This window comes from Palaemon carinicauda, chromosome 12 (genome assembly GCF_036898095.1).
Source record: "Palaemon carinicauda isolate YSFRI2023 chromosome 12, ASM3689809v2, whole genome shotgun sequence".
NCBI classification, from domain to species: Eukaryota; Metazoa; Arthropoda; class Malacostraca; order Decapoda; family Palaemonidae; genus Palaemon; species Palaemon carinicauda.
In genome coordinates, this window is record NC_090736.1 from 93,108,913 (window position 1) to 93,126,645 (window position 17,733).

Below are 17,733 nucleotides of genomic sequence, written 5' to 3' on the forward strand. Positions count from 1 at the left end.
AAAGTTGAGTATTATCTTTGTTATGTATAAATGTAAGCTCCTGGTGTTTTTAAAATAATTTGATAGCGATATTTTAGTTACAAGAGCTGTTGCTTACCGGAGGCGTCCTGGACGCTGTCGCTCGCCATGCATGAGTCATTTAGTTAGCAAGAGCGATGTTCCCGGCCCTTATGCTTTAATGATTTTAGCTATTTAGCTTTACATAGGAATTCTTTATATGATGCTATTAGTATTTTTATTTCGGCGAATGAATTACCGATCCTAGCCTACTCAAGGCTTCGTAGCCTAGACGTTTGGCCCTAGTACTTTCATGCATGATATTCAGATTTCCGAGTGTTTTAAAATTTATCGAAGCTTTAGGCAGTTTTATACATATAAGATATTGTTGATATTTCTTCCAAGATCGTATACGAGAGAGTTTCGGTGATTTAGGTAATCGATTCTCTTCGCGCCTAGGCTAGTTGCCTAATGGAGCCTTAGTATACTTTCGCACACTTCCCGTTTGCTCTTTTCTCTTCGGAGAATAAGCGCAATCCCTTTTCCCTCTGTTTAAACCTTAGGCTTAACCCTAATGGTTTATCTGAATAAATATTTAGATATAACTATATTAGGGTGTTTCTGTTCTTTCCTATTTCCAGAGAATCTGGCTTCAGGAGGGGGCAGGACATCAGAGTATTTAGTTTGGGTCTGTTTTTTTCTAGCTTAGAGAATGAGATTCCTTTGCTAGGCCTAGGGCAGACACAGGAGGCTTAGCCTCCCTAGACCACTTCTGAAGGTTTCTGTACGAGATGATCCCTTCTTCTAGTGATCTAGCAGACTAGTCCAGTGTTGTTATTCTCGGTCTGAAGGATTAGATTCTTCTTTCCCTTGTGAATAACAACACCAAACCTTGTTTTAGTACTGAGGGAGATGGCAAGTATTGCCAGCCTCCCTCCCATGATTCCCCCTAGGCTAGGATGATCTTTCTTGGCTGCACGGTGATCTTTTACTAAAGCAGAGTTTGTAGGACCCTCTTCCCCCCCTTTCCTTAGTAATGGCCTAGCCAATACATCTCTTGGCCGTCATTCTACATCTGTACCTAGTATAGGCTAAGATGTGGAGCTGACTCAGTCCCTTGCCGGCTGGCAAAGGCCTAACTTCTGTAGAGTGTTCCCCAGACCTCCCTTGGTCTCACATCCATGTCTGTCTGTAGAGCCAGGTGGCATTGGATAGAAGGAAGCCTGAATTTACATTCTCCCCTTCCTTATGTTCACTCTTTCTGGATGCCGGGCTGTAGGGCAGTGCCGTCTTATATCCTTACATCCATTCTAGCCCGACTGCCGGCCTGAGTGGCCGGCAGCCGGGCAGGTGGAAGTTCTCTGGTTCTTTTCTACTGCCGGCCGGCATAGGTAGCATACCATTTCCGGCCGGCAACAGAAGCACACCATAAGATCTGCCGGCCGCTACGATTAGCGGCCGGCAGCCGGGGGCTAGCGTTTATGTTGCCGGCCGGCCGCGCACACATTTGAACCAGCAATCTTCCATCCAATAGTCTAAAGGTAGTATACCTTGGAACTAAGTTAGGGTACGTACTGGCCGGCACGTTATATTGTATACAGTAGCCAGTATTTTTATAGTATAGTATATACTGCATGGAGAAAACTATAGTATAGAATATATTATAACACTAAGTTTGTTCCGTAACCGAAATACAAACCACGCTATTTACATAGGGTATTACTTTCGGCGTAGCTGAAATGACGAGCCATTAGATTTTAATGAGGGTTTCCTACCCCGCGCTAGTTAGCAGGGGTAGGGGGAGGGGTAGCTTGCTACCCCTCCCTCCCTCACACACCGGTGAAATGTCTCACTTCACTTTTGGCTCGGACAATAGACAGACGTGCCTGTCTTTGTCCTCGCTTGGCAGCCATTTTTTGTTTTGTGGTCGTCCTTGTGTGTGTAGTGTACGATATCTCCGTGGAGCCCTCGGCAGTTAGGCCACCACGGTGTAATTTCATGGGTTGCGATCGAGTTTGACTCCGGTCTTTCTCTCTCTCTCTGTTGGGGTCGTTCACCCTTACTACGTTACCTTTACTACGTCTGGGTAGCTTCCTTCCCGTGTGGGTGGGGTTGCTACGCCGTATGTTTTGTCTCAATTAGTTTATGAATCTAATTGTATTGGTTGATTTCTCAGTTTTGTAGAATGATTCCTTTCGGGGTTTTCGTTCTTTATTTAGTGTTCATTCATTTTTTAAATTACGCAATTACATAGTTACATAATTATAATTGTTATAATTCTGTGTTTGTTACAGCTCTCCTTCCGTGAGTGTAAGTGGTTGTGAGGGCACGTGCCTGTTGTGTAATTCTTGTGTTTTTTTCCTCGGGATTCCTCTTCGGAGTCTTCCCGGGGGAATGAATGTTAACTAATGATTTTTGTTTTTATTTTTCACAGTTAACGATCTAGTTCGTTTCTGTAATGTGGCAACGGAGTGAGCTGTCTTGTTGAGGCCTGGGGATTCTGCTGTTGCTGCCTTCCCTATAGATCTTCGTCAGGGGCGTGTCTCCTTCTCCTGGAAGTACTCCCGTGACGATTGACAGCTCTCCAGTTCATTTTAGAACACTCAGGAGGCTCGCCTCCATGGGTGGGTAACTTTCCTTCCGAGGGAAGTTTTCCTATCCAGGCTTGAGTTTTTTCCCTTTGGTGGGATCTCCTCTTGCCTTTTTTTCGTGCGACTATGCTCTTGGTGCTGAGCGGTCGCACCTGCAGTTACGCTCAAGGGGCTGGGCAACTGCAGGAGCCCCTCTTTGGAGGATTGCTCTTTTTAGGTCACTGGCTGACCCGTCTCTTCTACGAAGTGTTTCTCTTTCGTTCGCGAGGGAGTACACTCATAGAGACTCCTCTTCGGAGGACTCTTCTGCTGTTGTTGCTGTTGGCCGCCTTCGCCATAAGGCTCACCGTCCGCTACGTCGTAAGGGCCTCCCATCTCCCTATAAGGGTGCTAAGAGGCGCCTTTTTTAATCTCCTCCGTATGCAGCTTGCAGCTCCTACCTCCTTAGATCTCTACGGGGATCGATCTCCAACGCCTTCCTGACCTTCCGCCCCTGGTGCAGATGGACAGCAGTCTGACCTTGTCATCCGACGGGCAACGGTCCCTTCGGGGCAAAGGGTTGCCTCCCACGGGGGGTGCTTCCCTTGCGTGTCAGGGTTCCCCTGCGCGCCCTTCTGCAGTGTTAGCGCACAGGCGCTCTCCTGCTCATCAGCGTTTTCCTGATCGCTAGCGCTCTCCTGTTCGCCAGCGCTCTCCTGTTCGTCAGCGCTCTCCTGATGATCATCGCCCCACTGCTCGCCAGCGCTCTCCTGAGGACTCCGAACATCCTGCTGTTCCTGTTGTGCGCCCTGCGCACCATCGGTTTCCTGAGCGCTCTAGATCTCCTGTCCGTCAGAGCGCACCTGCGCTTCCAGTTCCTGATACGCGCCCTGTGCGCCCACATTCGCCCGCGCAACCTAGAACTTCGGTTCAGGTCTTGGACAAGGACTCTTCTTCTACGCACAGGATTCCACTCGTCGCCGTTCTGCTCGCCAGCGACCACAGACGCGTCAACGTTCGCCTGCTTGTCAGCGATCTCCTGCGCGTCAACGATCGCCATCGATCTTCCACGCGTGTCAGGTCCCCTGGACACCATCAGTAGCGATCTAGCACTTGCCTGCTGTGGACCACGGTCTCCGGTAGCTGAGTCTGCCGTAGATCTTCCTCCTGCTTGCCAGCGCTCACCTTTACTTCTGTCCTTCTGTGCGCCAGCTTCCTTCAATCGCCAGCGCACATCTGCGCGCCCTTTTCTGCCACGCACCAATGGGCGCCAACAGTTTTTCCTGACCGTCCAGGATCGCCTGATTGACAGCTCGCATCGGCGCTCCCCTTCCTGATGCACCTGCGCGCCTTCTGATTAGCGCGATTCGCGTTAATCATCCCTAGTCTCTTACGCGTCAGCGATCTCCTACATGCCCGCGCGATTCTTCGCCTGCGCGCTAGCGTTTTGTTAACGCACCACCGCTCGCCAACGCGCCATCGCTTGCCGATGCGCCATCGCTTGCCGATGCGCCATCGCTTGCCGATGCGCCATCGCTTGCCAACGCGCCTTCACTCGCCTACGGGCCTTCGCTCGCCAAGACGCGCCATCGCTCGACAACGCGCCATCGCCCGCCTACGCGCCATCGGTCTCCCGACCGCCTGCGCTCGCCCGCGCGCTCACGTGCCTGCGCGACCACACGCCCACTTGCCCGCGCGACCGCACGCCCACGTGCCCGCGCGACCGCACGCCCACGTGCCGCGCGACCGCACGCCCACGTGCCGCGCGACCGCACGCCCACGTGCCGCGCGACCGCACGCCCACGTGCCGCGCGACCGCACGCCCACGTGCCCGCGCGACCGCACGCCCACGTGCCCGCGCGACCGCACGCCCACGTGCCCGCGCGACCGCACGCCCACGTGCCGCGCGACCGCACGCACACGTGCCGCGCGACCGCACGCCCACGTGCCGCGCGACCGCACGCCCACGTGCCGCGCGACCGCACGCCCACGCGCCCCGCGCGACCGCACGCCCACGCGCCCGCGCACATGCGATCCAATGTTCGCCCGCGCGCGAACCAACGGTGTTCCATCGCGCGAACCGACGGTGTTCCATCGCGCGAACCGACGGTGTTCCATCGCGCGAACCGACGGGGTTCCATCGCTCGAACCGACGGTGTTCCATCGCGCGAGCGCCGGCTTGATTCCTGCAGTAACCATTGCTTGCCTACGGGTCATCGCTCGCCTGTGAACTATCGGATTCCGACCGCCAGCTCTCGCCCTTCCAACCACGCTCGCCCTCCTTCTGCGCTCTCTCGCGCACTTTCGTCCGCGCTCCTGCGTGCCCGCGCACTGGCGCTTCCACTTTCGGCCACACGCGAACCATTGATTTACCATCGCACGAGCGCCAGGGCGATTGTGACCACGATTCCCGTCGGGGTTTCGCAACACGGCCAGCCTAGCGAGTCTTCTGGAGCGCGTATTTCCTGAACACGGTCTTCACCCCGTAAACGCAGAGGATGGCACGTGCAAGAGCAGGAAGAATCTTCAGAGAGGTCTGGGCAATATTCTTCTTTCCAGAACCTGGGTTAGCCCTTCCTCCTCGTCATTCCCTGGAAGGGTCGTGCCAGGGAAGTTTCCTTTCGAGATTTCTCCGTCGGGCAAGGGGTGACTGGTTTAGCCCTTCCTCTTCTCCATCCCGTGGAAGGGGCTTACCACGTCCTTTCCCTCCTCGGTTGTGACCCGAGGTTTTGTACAAGGAAGCTCCAGGAAGATCATAGGTACTTTCCTCCTCTCAGGCTCAAGCTCCTTTGCGTTCCGTCGCCAAGTTTCGAACTTGCGGGCAAACTCGATGTTGGAGCATCTAGACGCAGTGACCGAGGGCTTCCCCTCGGGTGTCTCATCCGTGGATGTCGACAAGCTCAGACACTCTTCCATCCTTGGGAAGAGCTTGTTGGAGCCCAAGGAGAGAGAAATGAACAGCTGTTGTGCGGAGGAAGTCGACTTCCGTTTTCACTCCTCCAAGGCGCTTTCTTCCAGACCCTGCAGGCCTCCAACGCCTCTTCTTTCAGCCTCGTCGGCCTAAGTTATCGGACCGGCTACGGCAGCTAAGACAAGGTGTACAATAGCAGTCCCCTCCTGTCAGGGACAGGTAGCACGGAAGGCTCTCCCGGGGAGGCATAATCCTAGAGGGAGCGGCAGAGTTCACAAACTCTAGGATTGGCAACCCCCCCTTGCAGGTCTCACACTGGGAGGATGCCTAAGGTTACTCATCCGGATAACAGCTCCCGATGCCGATTCCTGCACGATCTCCGTGATCAGCCAAGGATATCGCGCCTCGCTCTTACCATCTCTCCGTCTCTGTCAGCGAATCCAGTGTCGCTGAACCTCTATGCCACGGGGTCGGCAAGAGTTCGCTGAACCTCTATGCCATGGGGTCGGCAAGAGTTTTGCCCGTTTGGGCAGAAGGATCCATGCCTTAGGAGAAGATCCTCCATAGGGTCGTCGACGGCTTCACCCCCCGACTTCTTCAGTCGATCCTTTCTCGTAGGAAAGCATCTGAGACGGGAGTTCCGTCGTCGACCTCTCAGCTCTGATCAAGTTTGTCGAACAAACTTCGTCCAGCGTGGAACAGCAGAGTCGATCAGACTGGTAACGAGGCTGCAGGACTCCTTAGGCCCTGGATCGGAAGGACGGGTACTTCCAGTTTCCATTCCATCCATCTTCCAGGAAGCTCTTGGAATTCAGCCTAGACTACAGGTGTTCCTGCTTAAGATGCGGTGTGGCGATCCCGCCGCGGCATCGCAGGTTTTTCCCCAGAGAACGCTCCCTGCTTTCCTCATTGCCGCTCGGGAGCAGGCTTCCGCCTCCTTCGCCTTTTGGAGGTCTGGTCAACTGCGGTAGGCTCGGGTTCGACCTTCTTCAACGCCGGGACAAGCTTCCGGGTCTTTACCAAGAGTGAGGGATCATGGTAATTTGCTAGGAGCCTTCTCTACTTCTGCCTCAACATCTGGAGTATCTAGCCATGATATTGAGTCAACAGCTATACCACGTTGAAAACACCGCTTCTCGTCCGATCAGCGAAGTTAAGCAACGTTGGGTCTGGTCAGTACTTGGATGGGTGACCGCCTGGGAACACCAGAGGCTGTTGCCTCCTTCTCCGAGCCTTCCCTTCAGTTGACTGTGGCAAGGCTGAGGAGAGTTGCAGTACCTGTTCTCAGTCAAGCAGAGCTTTCAGCCCTACCTTGGAACGTTTCCTGGGTCTCTTTTCCTCATTGACCCGTCTAAAGTCCCGAACGGTCGCCTCAGGATAAGTTTCCTGTGAAGCGGCCCAAGTTCCGGTGGTATCAAAGCAACGATTAACCGGACTTTCTGGCCCCTATGGGACCAGCGGAACGTTTAGATCTGCAATGGGGGTTGACCTATGGAACCTCTTGATGGGAGTGGATATTCTCGTCCTTTCCCCACATTTTGATGCTGTTCTCGGACTCGTCAAAGAAAAGGGGGGGGGGGGGGCATGTTCTGGTTCAGGCCTATGGTCAGGACCTGAAGGATACCTCCCCATCATTCAGGCAGGCTTAGGGGCCGTAGTCTGGCCCCTCTACAGATCCTACAGTTCCTGCCGAGTCGCTCCGTGCGCGACGACTTCATGGTACTGGCGTATTCCAACCAGCAAGGGACGCATTTTCATACCTTCGCATCTTGCAGTAGAGATACTGAGATGATCCGAGGTCCTCTCAATACCACTATCGGCTCGCTCATTCCGGGCAGAGGAATGTTCTCTCCGACTATCTGAGCAGAGCCTCGCAGATAGAGAGTACCTGGGGGTCTTTGGCCTTTAGTAACCAGCAAGTCCTGGCCTGGGGGACCTGATTGCGACAGCCTGGAACTTCGAGCTTCCGCTGTTCTTCCCCCCAGTCTCGGACCCCAAGACTCTTTGGCAAGATGCTTTCCGGTGACGGTGGGACAACATCGATGCCTGCGTCTTCCCACCATTGTTGTCTGTTGAGAATGGTTCTCAACAAGACCAGGTTGTCTGTCAACCTTTCGATGGCCCTGAGAGCTCCACTGTGACTATATGCAGAACGGTTTCCGGACCCTCTGCTTCCCCTGACGGAACTCCCGGGAGAGCTTCTCCCACGGCACAGGCTACTCAAACAACCACACTACAACATCTTTCACGAGCCGTTGCATCGCTTCGGCTTCACGCCTGGAGACGCTACGCCGCCTCCTCAAGAAGAGACAACCCGCTACAGTCGCAGAGCGGAGGTCGCGTCACCTGCGATAGTCATCCGCAGGGGTCTACCAGGCGAAGTGAAGAGTCTTCTGTGGTTGGTGTCGTGGGAGAGATACCTCTTCCCTTGAGGCCTCTTCTCCAGCAATAACGGAGTTATTTTGCTTTTCGGCGGGAGGAAACTCTTTTCCGCTCTCGGCAGTGAAGCCTGTCGCTCAGCCTTTCCCTGGCCTTCAGGCTGAAAGGAATAGACTTTTTCCTTCCCGCTGGACCTTTCTTCGCTCATGCGAAGCTGCGAACGTCCCTGCCCCCAGTCGGAGTGAGACTTCCTCCATGGAGCATGGTTTGGACTCTTTAGTCCCTTAAGAGATCTTCTCAAGAACCATTACGTCAGGCCTCTGATCGTATTCCGTCTTGGGGGACGGTGCTCCTGCTCACTCTGGCCTCGGCCAGTGTGTAAGCAATCTTCATGGTCTCGTACGACTCCGCATTTTCAAGAGAATGGGGAAAGGCAACATTCAGGTTTGCTCCTGAGTTGTCTAGACTCAGAATCTTGGAGTCCCGGTCCTTCGGTCCGACTCCTTCAAGATTTCGAGTCTCCATTCTGTATCAGATGACCCAAACCTTCTCCTTCTTGCCAGTAAAGGAATCGAGGGGTTATCTTTGAGAACAGCTGCAGTTTGTCCTCACGTGCAGCCGGGTTGGGAGCACAGGGAGGACACAGGGGAGAGTCACCAGTATACCTCTTCAGCTCGGACTGAATCCAGACCCTCCCCCGTCACGTCGCCCTACAGCACGATGTCGGATACATCACAACGTCCCTCGCCTTCGAGTAGAACTACTCTGTGACGCAGGTGCTACAAGCTGGAGTCTGAAAGCGTCAAATGACCTTCACAGCCCGCTTCCTGCAGGACATGACCCACAGGAGTATCGATACGTTTCTATCGCTCTGTGGTGGCTACACAACAGCTGGTCTAACCTCAGGCTCCTTTTTGGACAGGTAGCAGAAGGTTGAGGGCATTGTTATCAGGTTTTAGTCTGCATGAACGAAAGAAGTATGTCTGGCCCTTACTTCTTTCTTCATCATCCCCTCTACTAGGGAAGCAGCATCCTGGTCTCTGCATAGCTGACCTCAAACCTCTGCAGGTAAACCATGCTTCCTTGTGTTCCGAGTATTGAGTCAATACTGTCGCGTCCCCCATACCCTGAGGAGGTGGTATTAGGACCGTCCTAACCCAGAGTTCCTTTTGGAACTCCAGGTCAACTGCCTAGGACGTGTCACACTTTCTTCCTTCACACACAAGCTTATGTAGGCCACACGTTTCCTTGCGGAGCAAGGAACTTGTGAGGTGCAGGGACTCCTTTTCTCGAGTGCGACTCACTCGGATTCTGAGTCCCCGGGTAAAGCCAAAGCCAGTATGGCTGGGGACTTTCCACCCTTCCTAAGGGGTAAGTCACCCAATGTAAATAGTATGGTTTGTATTTCGGTTACGGAACAAATGACAAATTCGGAGATAATTTGTATTTTTCCTAACCATACAAACCTTAACTATTTACACATATTTGCCCACCAGCCCTGTCCCCCAAGTCAAGTCCTACCTCTAAGTGAAGTGAGACATTTCACCGGTGTGTGAGGGAGGGAGGGGTAGCAAGCTACCCCTCCCTCTACCCCTGCTAACTAGCGCGGGGTAGGAAACCCTCGTTAAAATCTAATGGCTCGTCATTTCAGCTACGCCGAAATTAATACCCAATGTAAATAGCTAAGGTTTGTATGGTTAGGAAAAATACAAATTATCTCCGAATTTGTCATTTTTCCAACATTCTTGTGTTCTCTTGTACAGCCTTTTGTGAAACCGTACAGATGAAAAAAGTGAGTTCTTTCTTTATTAACTATCCAGTATTTGTTCCGTAACCGAAATACAAACCACGCTATTTACAAAGGGTTTACTTTTAGCGCAGCTGAAATGACGAGCCAATAGTTTTTAACGAGGGTTAATTACCCCCGCGCTAGTTAGCGGGGGGTGGGGAAGGGTAGCTTGCTACCCCTCCCCCCTCCACACACCGGTGACTTGCTTCACTTCACTTTTTGGCTCGGCGGTGATCAGACGTGTCTGCTCATCGCCTTCGTGACAGCCTTTAATTTTCTGCTTTTTCTTTTCAGCGTGTGTATTGGTTGGAAGTTGACCTTCAGTTATTTTCTTTATTATGCGTACATGCCCTGGAGTTGCCGGCCGTCCTTGTGGGACTTTCATGTCGGACGTTAATACGGATCCACACACCCTCTGCCCTCAATGTCGGGGCCGACGGTGTGACCAGGAGAATATGTGCCGTGAGTGCAGGGAGTTGTCTGCCTCCCAGTGGGAGAGGTTTGGCCGTCGGCGTAAGAAGAAGTCCAAGAGAGACCGTTCTCCTCCGGGGTTAGCCTTGAAGGAGGAAGGTTCTCGGGACTCTTCTTCCGCCGCCCAAACCTCCTCCGAAGCTCCCCCTCGTCCGCCTCCTAAGGAGAGTCGGCCGAGTGGGAGCGCAGGCCCTTGTTCTGTTTCCCGACCTTCGGTGGGGGGAGAGGGCGTCGCCTCCCATAGCGAGGCGGTTCCCCCTCCTCCTCCGGGGGAGGTTATTGATAATGCCTTATCCAGTGATGATCTTTTACAGATTTGGTCGTCCCTGGGGCTTAAGGGCTTGCCCTCCAGGGTCGCTCTTATTGACCTTGTCTCGTTGGGGGCCGCTGTTAAGCAGTCGCCGGTGGTAGCAGAGGTAGGCCCTTTGTCTATTGTCGACGTCGTGGTGACAGAGGCCTCCGACGTGGCTGGGCCTTCCGCCGCAGGTGCTGTTGCTGGTGATGGTGCTAAAGGCTCTCCTCCTCCTTCCGTACATCCTTCGAAGGGGGAAGTGAGTCCTTCGGTCTCGACTGCTGCTCAGCTTCCTTCTGAGGGAAGTGTTTTGACGGAGACTCCCCTTCGGAGGACCGATGGTCCCGACGATCTCCCCCGAGGCCGTATCCGCCGTAAGGCTCACCGTCCTCTACGCCACAAGGGCCTCCCTTCCCCTTACAGGGGGACTAAGAGGCGCCTCTTTGGGTCTTCGTCCTCCGGGGGGGACTCTCCTCGTCAGCCTCAACCTACTGCTCCGCCCTCCTTGAACCTCTCTGCAGACCGCTCACCATCTCCTGCCGGATCTTCGCCTTCTGGAGAACTCGTCACCCGACTGGCAACGGTCCCTTCGGGGCTAAGGGATCCTTCCCTTACGCGAGCAGTGCTAGCGCACAAGCGCTCTCCTGCTCGCCAGCGCTCTCCTGCTCGCCAAGACTCTCCTGCTCGCCGACGCTCACCTGCTCCTCGGCTCTCTCCTGATGTTCGCCCCCCTCGCCAACGCTCTCCTGCTCGTCAGCTCTCTTCCGAGCGTCAGCGCTCATTTGAGGACCCTCGCCCTGCGGTCTCTGACCACCCTTTAGTTCCTGCTGAACTCCCTGCTCATCATCTGCCTGGTCCTGTGGCTACGCAACATCGTGCTGCGCGTGTGTCAGAAACACATGTTTGCCAACGCGCCAGCGATCTTCCCGTTCCTGCTCGTGAACGCGCCGCGCCACCTGTCCTCTCACAGGACACGCGTCGACCTTCTGCTCGCCAGCGATCACCAACTCGCCAGCGATCACCTACGCGCCAGCGATTACCTCCTCGCCAGTGTTCACCTGCTGGCCAGTGCGCACAGGCGATCTTAGTATCGCCTATTCAACAGCGACAACTAGCGCGCCGACGTTCGCCAACGCTCCTGAAGGAACATGGTTCGCCAGCTTCTAGCTCGCCGTCGCGCGATCGCCCGCCTGCACATGCTGCTCGCCATCGCTCGCCATTGCACGATCGCCCTCCTGCGCATGCTGCTCGCCATCGCACGACCCTGCACGATCGCCCTCCTGCGGATGCTGATCACCATCGCACCCCATCACGCGATCGGCCACCTGCGCATGCTGCTCGCCATCGCTCGCCCCTGCACGATCGCCCGCTTACGCATGCTGCTCCTCATCGCACGACCCTGAACGATCGCTCTCCTGCGGATGCTGATCACCATCGCACCCCATCACGCGATCATTCACCTGCGCATGCTGCTCGCCATCGCTTACCATTACGCGGTCATTCACCTGCGCATGCTGCTCACCATCGCACACCAGTGCGTCGACATACCACATCGCACCATCGCCACCTTGAGTGACTGCACTCACCAGCTCGTCATCGATCGCCTGTGGATCTACATCGCCAGCGATCTTCCTCACCTACGCGGCAGCACGATCCCTCGCCGTTGCGCCAACGCTTGCGTTCGTCGCCTCGGACACGTGTTCATTTACCTGCCCACCCTCGCGCCCACTCGCCTGCGCGCCCGCGCGATCGCTCGCCTGCGCGCCCGCGAGACCGCTCGCCTGTGCGCCCGCGCGATCATCCACCTGCGCGCCCGCGCGATCGCTCGCCCGCGCTTCCGCGCGACCATTCGCCTTCGCGCGACCATTCGCCCTCGCGCGACCATCGTTCGCGGCGAATTCCACAGCCGGTGGTAACAGCAGGGACGCGTGCTCCTAGACGGCACTCGGGATCACCTCCATCCAAGCACAGGTTGGTAGTGCAGGACGAAGACAGGTCAGTACAGCATTCTTCCCCACCTTCTTTTCAGGCAGGTACCGTCGTGTCCACTCCAAAGGATCGCCCGATCCCTTTCCCTTTAGCGAGGATTTCGGACTCTGTGTCCTTGGAGCAGCAGACTTGGTTTGGTCCGCTGGCACGGGCGTTAGTGAGGGTTATGAAACCAGCACTCGCCGGCCAGGGTAACAAACCAGCGGCTGTCTCTCCTACGCTGAAGAGAAAGAGAGGAGTGGACTTCGTGGTGACTTCCCCCAGGGCGAAGTTGGTTCCCAAGAGGTCGGTCTCGAAGGTCCCTTCTCCTGCACGAGTACTCTCTCCTTCTCCCGTGGACGAGGCCTTTCCGTCCTCGGGTGAGTCCAGTGGGGCGGTAGTCTTCCCCTCGGCACCAGGGGGGGAGACTTCGCTTCAGGCAGGAGAATCGTCTCGTGAGGAAGGGGCCCCTCGAACCTCGTTGTTGGGATCCTGTATCCCTCCCAGGAGGGAACCCAAGGATTCCAAGACCGTCCCTAAATCCTCTGCAAGGATTCGTCAGGAACCCACGACTACCCAGGGGAATGTCCACGTATCACCCCAGGAAGAGATTCCTGGGGCAGGAGACTTAGCTGCCAGCCCGCAGGGAGGAGAACAGCAAGAGTCCGAACATGCCTTCTGGCAGGTCCTAAGCCTGATAAGGCAACTTAACAGACTTACGGATCCAGTCATCGCCCCCCGTGAAGGCAAAGACACGATTCTGGATGAAGTGTTTGACGTTCGGAAGGCCCCTAAGACCAGTGCAGCTCTGCCCTGGTCTCGGGGGCTGAAGAGTGCCAGAGCTAGGGCCAACGCTCAGCTCGCACTTCTTGCCTCCTCCAGTCGTTCCACTGCCGGGAACAAGCTCATCCCTCCTCCTCGCCTTCAGCAGAGGAGGTATTTCGAGATCCTGGGTGAGCACAACCTCGCTCTTCCTCTCCATCACTCTGTGGAGGAGCTGGCGAAGGGAGTTCCCCTTGAGAAACTCTCTGCCCGGCAGGTGTCGTTCTCGGCGGCAGAGATCCTTAACCACGAGAAGGTCGCTAAGTGTGCCATGCAGGCCACTTCGTGGCTGGACTTCTGGCTAGGATCTCTGGGCATCCTATTGCGATCGGAGGACTTGTCCAAGGAGACCAATAGGAAGGCCCTAGAGACCTTCTTGCTCTCGGGCACCCGCTCCATCGAGTTTTTGGCGCACCAGGTTACCACCCTGTGGGCCAACTCGGTGTTGAAGCGTCGCGATGCTGTGTTCGAGAGATTCCATCCGAAGGTCCCCGCCGTAGATGTGTGTAGGCTCCGACATGCTTCCCTTCTGGGGGAGAGCCTGTTTGAGCCTCAAGACTTGGAGCGAACGGCTGAGAGGTGGAGGAAATCCAGCACGGACTCCCTCCTCCACAGGGCCCTTACAACTCGGCCCTATAAGCCTCCATCCCCGCCACAACAGCAGCAACAGTCTCGTAAGGCTCCCAAACAGGCACCGGCAGCTAAGAAAGTGGTGTCTAAGCCCCAGCCCTTTCCAGCCAAGGTCAAGAGGGGCGGTAAGTCCTCCAGGGGAGGCAAGACTCCTAGGGGTGGCGGCCGCGGCCGCAAGCCCTAGGGGTGGCAGTCCCCCTGGGTGTCCACCTGTGGGGGGATGCCTTCAGCGTTGCGTCCGCAGGTGGCAGCAACACAGGGCCGATGCTTGGACGGTCTCAGTGATAGGCCAAGGTTATCGCGTCCCGTTCACGTCATCTCAACCTCCCCTGACAGCGAATCCAGTGTCGTTGAGCTCCTATGCCATGGGATCGGCAAAGGGGTTGGCCCTTCAGGCCGAAGTCGAGACCATGTTCGAGAAGGGTGCTCTCCAGGAGGTCGTGGACGGCTCCCCAGGCTTCTTCAGTCGACTCTTTCTTGTAAAGAAGGCTACTGGAGGCTGGAGACCCGTCATCGATCTCTCAGCTCTGAACAGGTTTGTCAAACAAACCCGGTTCAGCATGGAGACAGCAGACACGGTCAGACTTGCGGTGAGACCAAAAGACTTCATGTGTACACTGGATCTAAAGGACGCGTACTTCCAGATCCCAATCCATCCGTCTTCCAGGAAGTACCTGAGATTCTGCCTAGACAACAAGATCTACCAGTTCAAGGTACTGTGTTTCGGTCTCTCCACAGCTCCTCAGGTGTTCACCAGAGTGTTCACCCTGATTTCATCTTGGGCGCACAGGAACGGCATTCGTCTCCTTCGTTACCTGGACGATTGGCTGATCCTAGCAGACTCGGAGTCGACCCTTCTTCGGCACCGAGACAGGCTTCTGGATCTTTGCCAGGATCTGGGGATCGTGGTAAACCTCGAGAAGTACCTCTCTGCAGCCGTCCCAACGACTGGTTTATCTAGGCATGCTAATAGACACCAATCTCCACAAAGCCTTTCCATCAGACGACCGGATAGCAAGGCTGAGGAGGGTGACGGAACCTTTCCTCAGGCGAAAAGAACTCCCCGCCCAATCGTGGTTGCGTCTCTTAGGCCACCTATCCTCCCTGGCCCGTCTGGTTCCAAACAGCCGCCTCAGGATGAGATCCCTTCAATGGCGGCTCAAGTCCCGGTGGAATCAAGGATCCGATTCCCCGGACATTCTGATCCCAATTGGGTCTCTGGAACAGACGGACTTGCGGTGGTGGCTGGCCGACGAGAACCTGCGGAAGGGAGTGAGTCTTCTCGTCCTCCCCCCGGAATTGACTCTGTTTTTGGACGCGTCAAAAGAAGGGTGGGGGCCGCACGTTCTGAACCAGAGGGCCTCAGGCCTTTGGTCAGAATCAGAAAAGTGCCTACACATCAACCTGCTAGAATTGAAAGCCGTCTTTCTGGCTCTTCAGCAGTTCCAACGGTCCCTGGCGGGTCACTCCGTGGTGGTGATGAGCGACAACACCACGGTAGTGGCTTATATCAACAAGCAGGGAGGCACTTTTTCGCAACAGCTATCCCATCTTGCAGTAGAGACTCTGAGGTGGACCGAAACCCACTCGATAACACTATCAGCTCGCTTCATTCTTGGCAAGAGGAATGTGCTCGCCGACAGTCTGAGCAGGGCTTCGCAGATAGTGAGTACCGAGTGGTCTTTGGATCCTCAGATAGCCAACAAAGTCCTGACTTTGTGGGGTTCCCCGACGGTGGACTTGTTCGCGACAGCCTTGAACTTCAAGCTGCCCCTGTACTGCTCACCAGTCCCGGACCCCAAGGCACTCTGGCAAGATGCTTTCCAGCAACGGTGGGACAACATCGACGTGTACGCCTTCCCACCATTCTGTCTGATGAGAAGGGTCCTCAACAGGACCAGACTATCGGTCAACTGTTCCATGACTCTAGTAGCTCCGCTATGGCATCACGCGGAATGGTTTCCGGACCTTCTGCAACTCCTGACGGAACTCCCAAGGGAGCTTCCTCCACGACACGAGCTTCTCAGACAACCCCACTCCGGTGTCCCTCACAGGGCCGTAGCCTTGCTTCGGCTTCACGCCTGGAGACTATCCAGCGTCTCCTCGCGGAGAGAGGCTTTTCGCAACAGGTTGCGGAGAGAATGTCACGGCATCTGCGAAGGTCCTCTGAGGGAGTCTACCAAGCGAAGTGGAGAGTCTTTTGTGGTTGGTGTCGTGGAAGGGGTATCTCTCCACTCGATGCCACTATTCCAGCAATAGCGGACTTCCTCGTGTATCTGCGAGAAGAAATGCGCCTTTCTGTCTCGGCAGTGAAAGGCTATCGCTCAGCCTTAAGCTTGGCCTTCAGATTGAAGGGCGTGGATATTTCTTCATCGCTAGAACTCTCTTTACTCATACGTAGCTATGAGCTTACCTGCCCCCAGTCGGAAGTGAGACCCCCTCCTTGGAACGTGGTTCGAGTCCTCAGGTCTCTCAAGAGACCTCCCTTCGAGCCATTACGCCAGGCCTCCGATCGCCACCTGTCTTGGAAGACGGCTTTCCTACTCGCCTTGGCCTCGGCCAAGCGAGTTAGTGAACTTCATGGTCTCTCGTACGACATCGCCCATTCAAGGGGATGGGGGGAGGTAACGTTCAGGTTCGTCCCTGAGTTTGTGGCCAAGACTCAGAATCCTGGAGTGCCGGATCCTCGGTTCGACTCTTTCAGGATCGCGAGTCTCCGTTCTGTAACAAACGACCCAGACCAGCTGCTACTATGCCCAGTGAGGTGTCTGAGGTACTACTTGAAGAGAACGGCTGCAGTCCGTCCTCATGTGCGAGCTTTGTTTGTGAGCACAGGCAGGACAAAGAGGAGGGTCACCAGAAACACCATCTCAGCTTGGATTCGAAGGGTTATCCACCATGCCCTGAATCCTGACCCTCCTCCGTCACGTCGCCCTCGGGCCCACGATGTCAGGGGTATTGCTACATCCCTGGCCTCCAAGAGAAACTTCTCTGTGATGCAGGTACTTCAAGCTGGGGTCTGGAAGCGTCAAACGACCTTCACAGCCCACTACCTGCAAGACGTGACCCACAGGAGCCTCGATACGTTTTCTATCGGCCCTGTGGTGGCTGCACAACAGCTGGTCTAACCTCAGGCTCCTTTTTGGACAAGTAGCAGTAGGTTGAGGGCGTTGTTACCCGGTCTTAGTCTGCGTGAATGAAAGAGTATGTCTGACCCTTACTTCTTTCTTCATTCTCCCCTCTCTTGGGGAAGCAGCATCCTGGTCCTCGCATAGCTGACCTCGACCTCTGCAGGTAACCCATGCTTCTTTGTGCTCCTAGTATTAAGCTTAATACTGTTGCGTCTCCCATACCCTGACGAGGTGGTATGGGGAACGTCCTATCCTAGAATTCCTATCTGAAGGTCTCAAGGTCAACTTCATAGGACGAGTCACACTCTCCTCCTCACACTGCTTATGTAGGCCACTCGTTCCTAGCGATGCTAGGAACCTGTGAGGTACAGGGGCTCCCTCTCTCTAGTGCTGCTCACTGAGGGATCGAGCCCCCGGGCAAGCCGAAGTCAGTAAGGCTGGAGACTTTCCACCCTTCCTAAGGGGTAAGTCACCCTTTGTAAATAGCGTGGTTTGTATTTCGGTTACGGAACAAATGACAAATTCAAAGATAATTTGTATTTTTCCTAACCATACAAACCTTAGCTATTTACACATATGTGCCCGCCATCCCTGACCCCCAAGTCAAGTCCTACCTCTAAGTGAAGTGAAGCAAGTCACCGGTGTGTGGAGGGGGGAGGGGTAGCAAGCTACCCTTCCCCACCCCCCGCTAACTAGCGCGGGGGTAATTAACCCTCGTTAAAAACTATTGGCTCGTCATTTCAGCTGCGCTAAAAGTAAACCCTTTGTAAATA

General features: G+C 55.2%; 1 protein-coding gene and 1 non-coding gene across 5 annotated transcripts in view; both read left to right on the forward strand.

Annotated features, from left to right (window-relative positions):
- Positions 1–17,733, forward strand: part of Smug (Single-strand-selective monofunctional uracil-DNA glycosylase) — a 463,559-nt gene that overhangs the window by 66,040 nt on the left and 379,786 nt on the right. The gene's annotated exons all lie outside the window — the stretch shown is intronic.
- Positions 6,581–6,699, forward strand: LOC137651362 (5S ribosomal RNA). The gene has a single exon (XR_011046095.1). It is a non-coding gene; the product is annotated as a 5S ribosomal RNA (ribosomal RNA).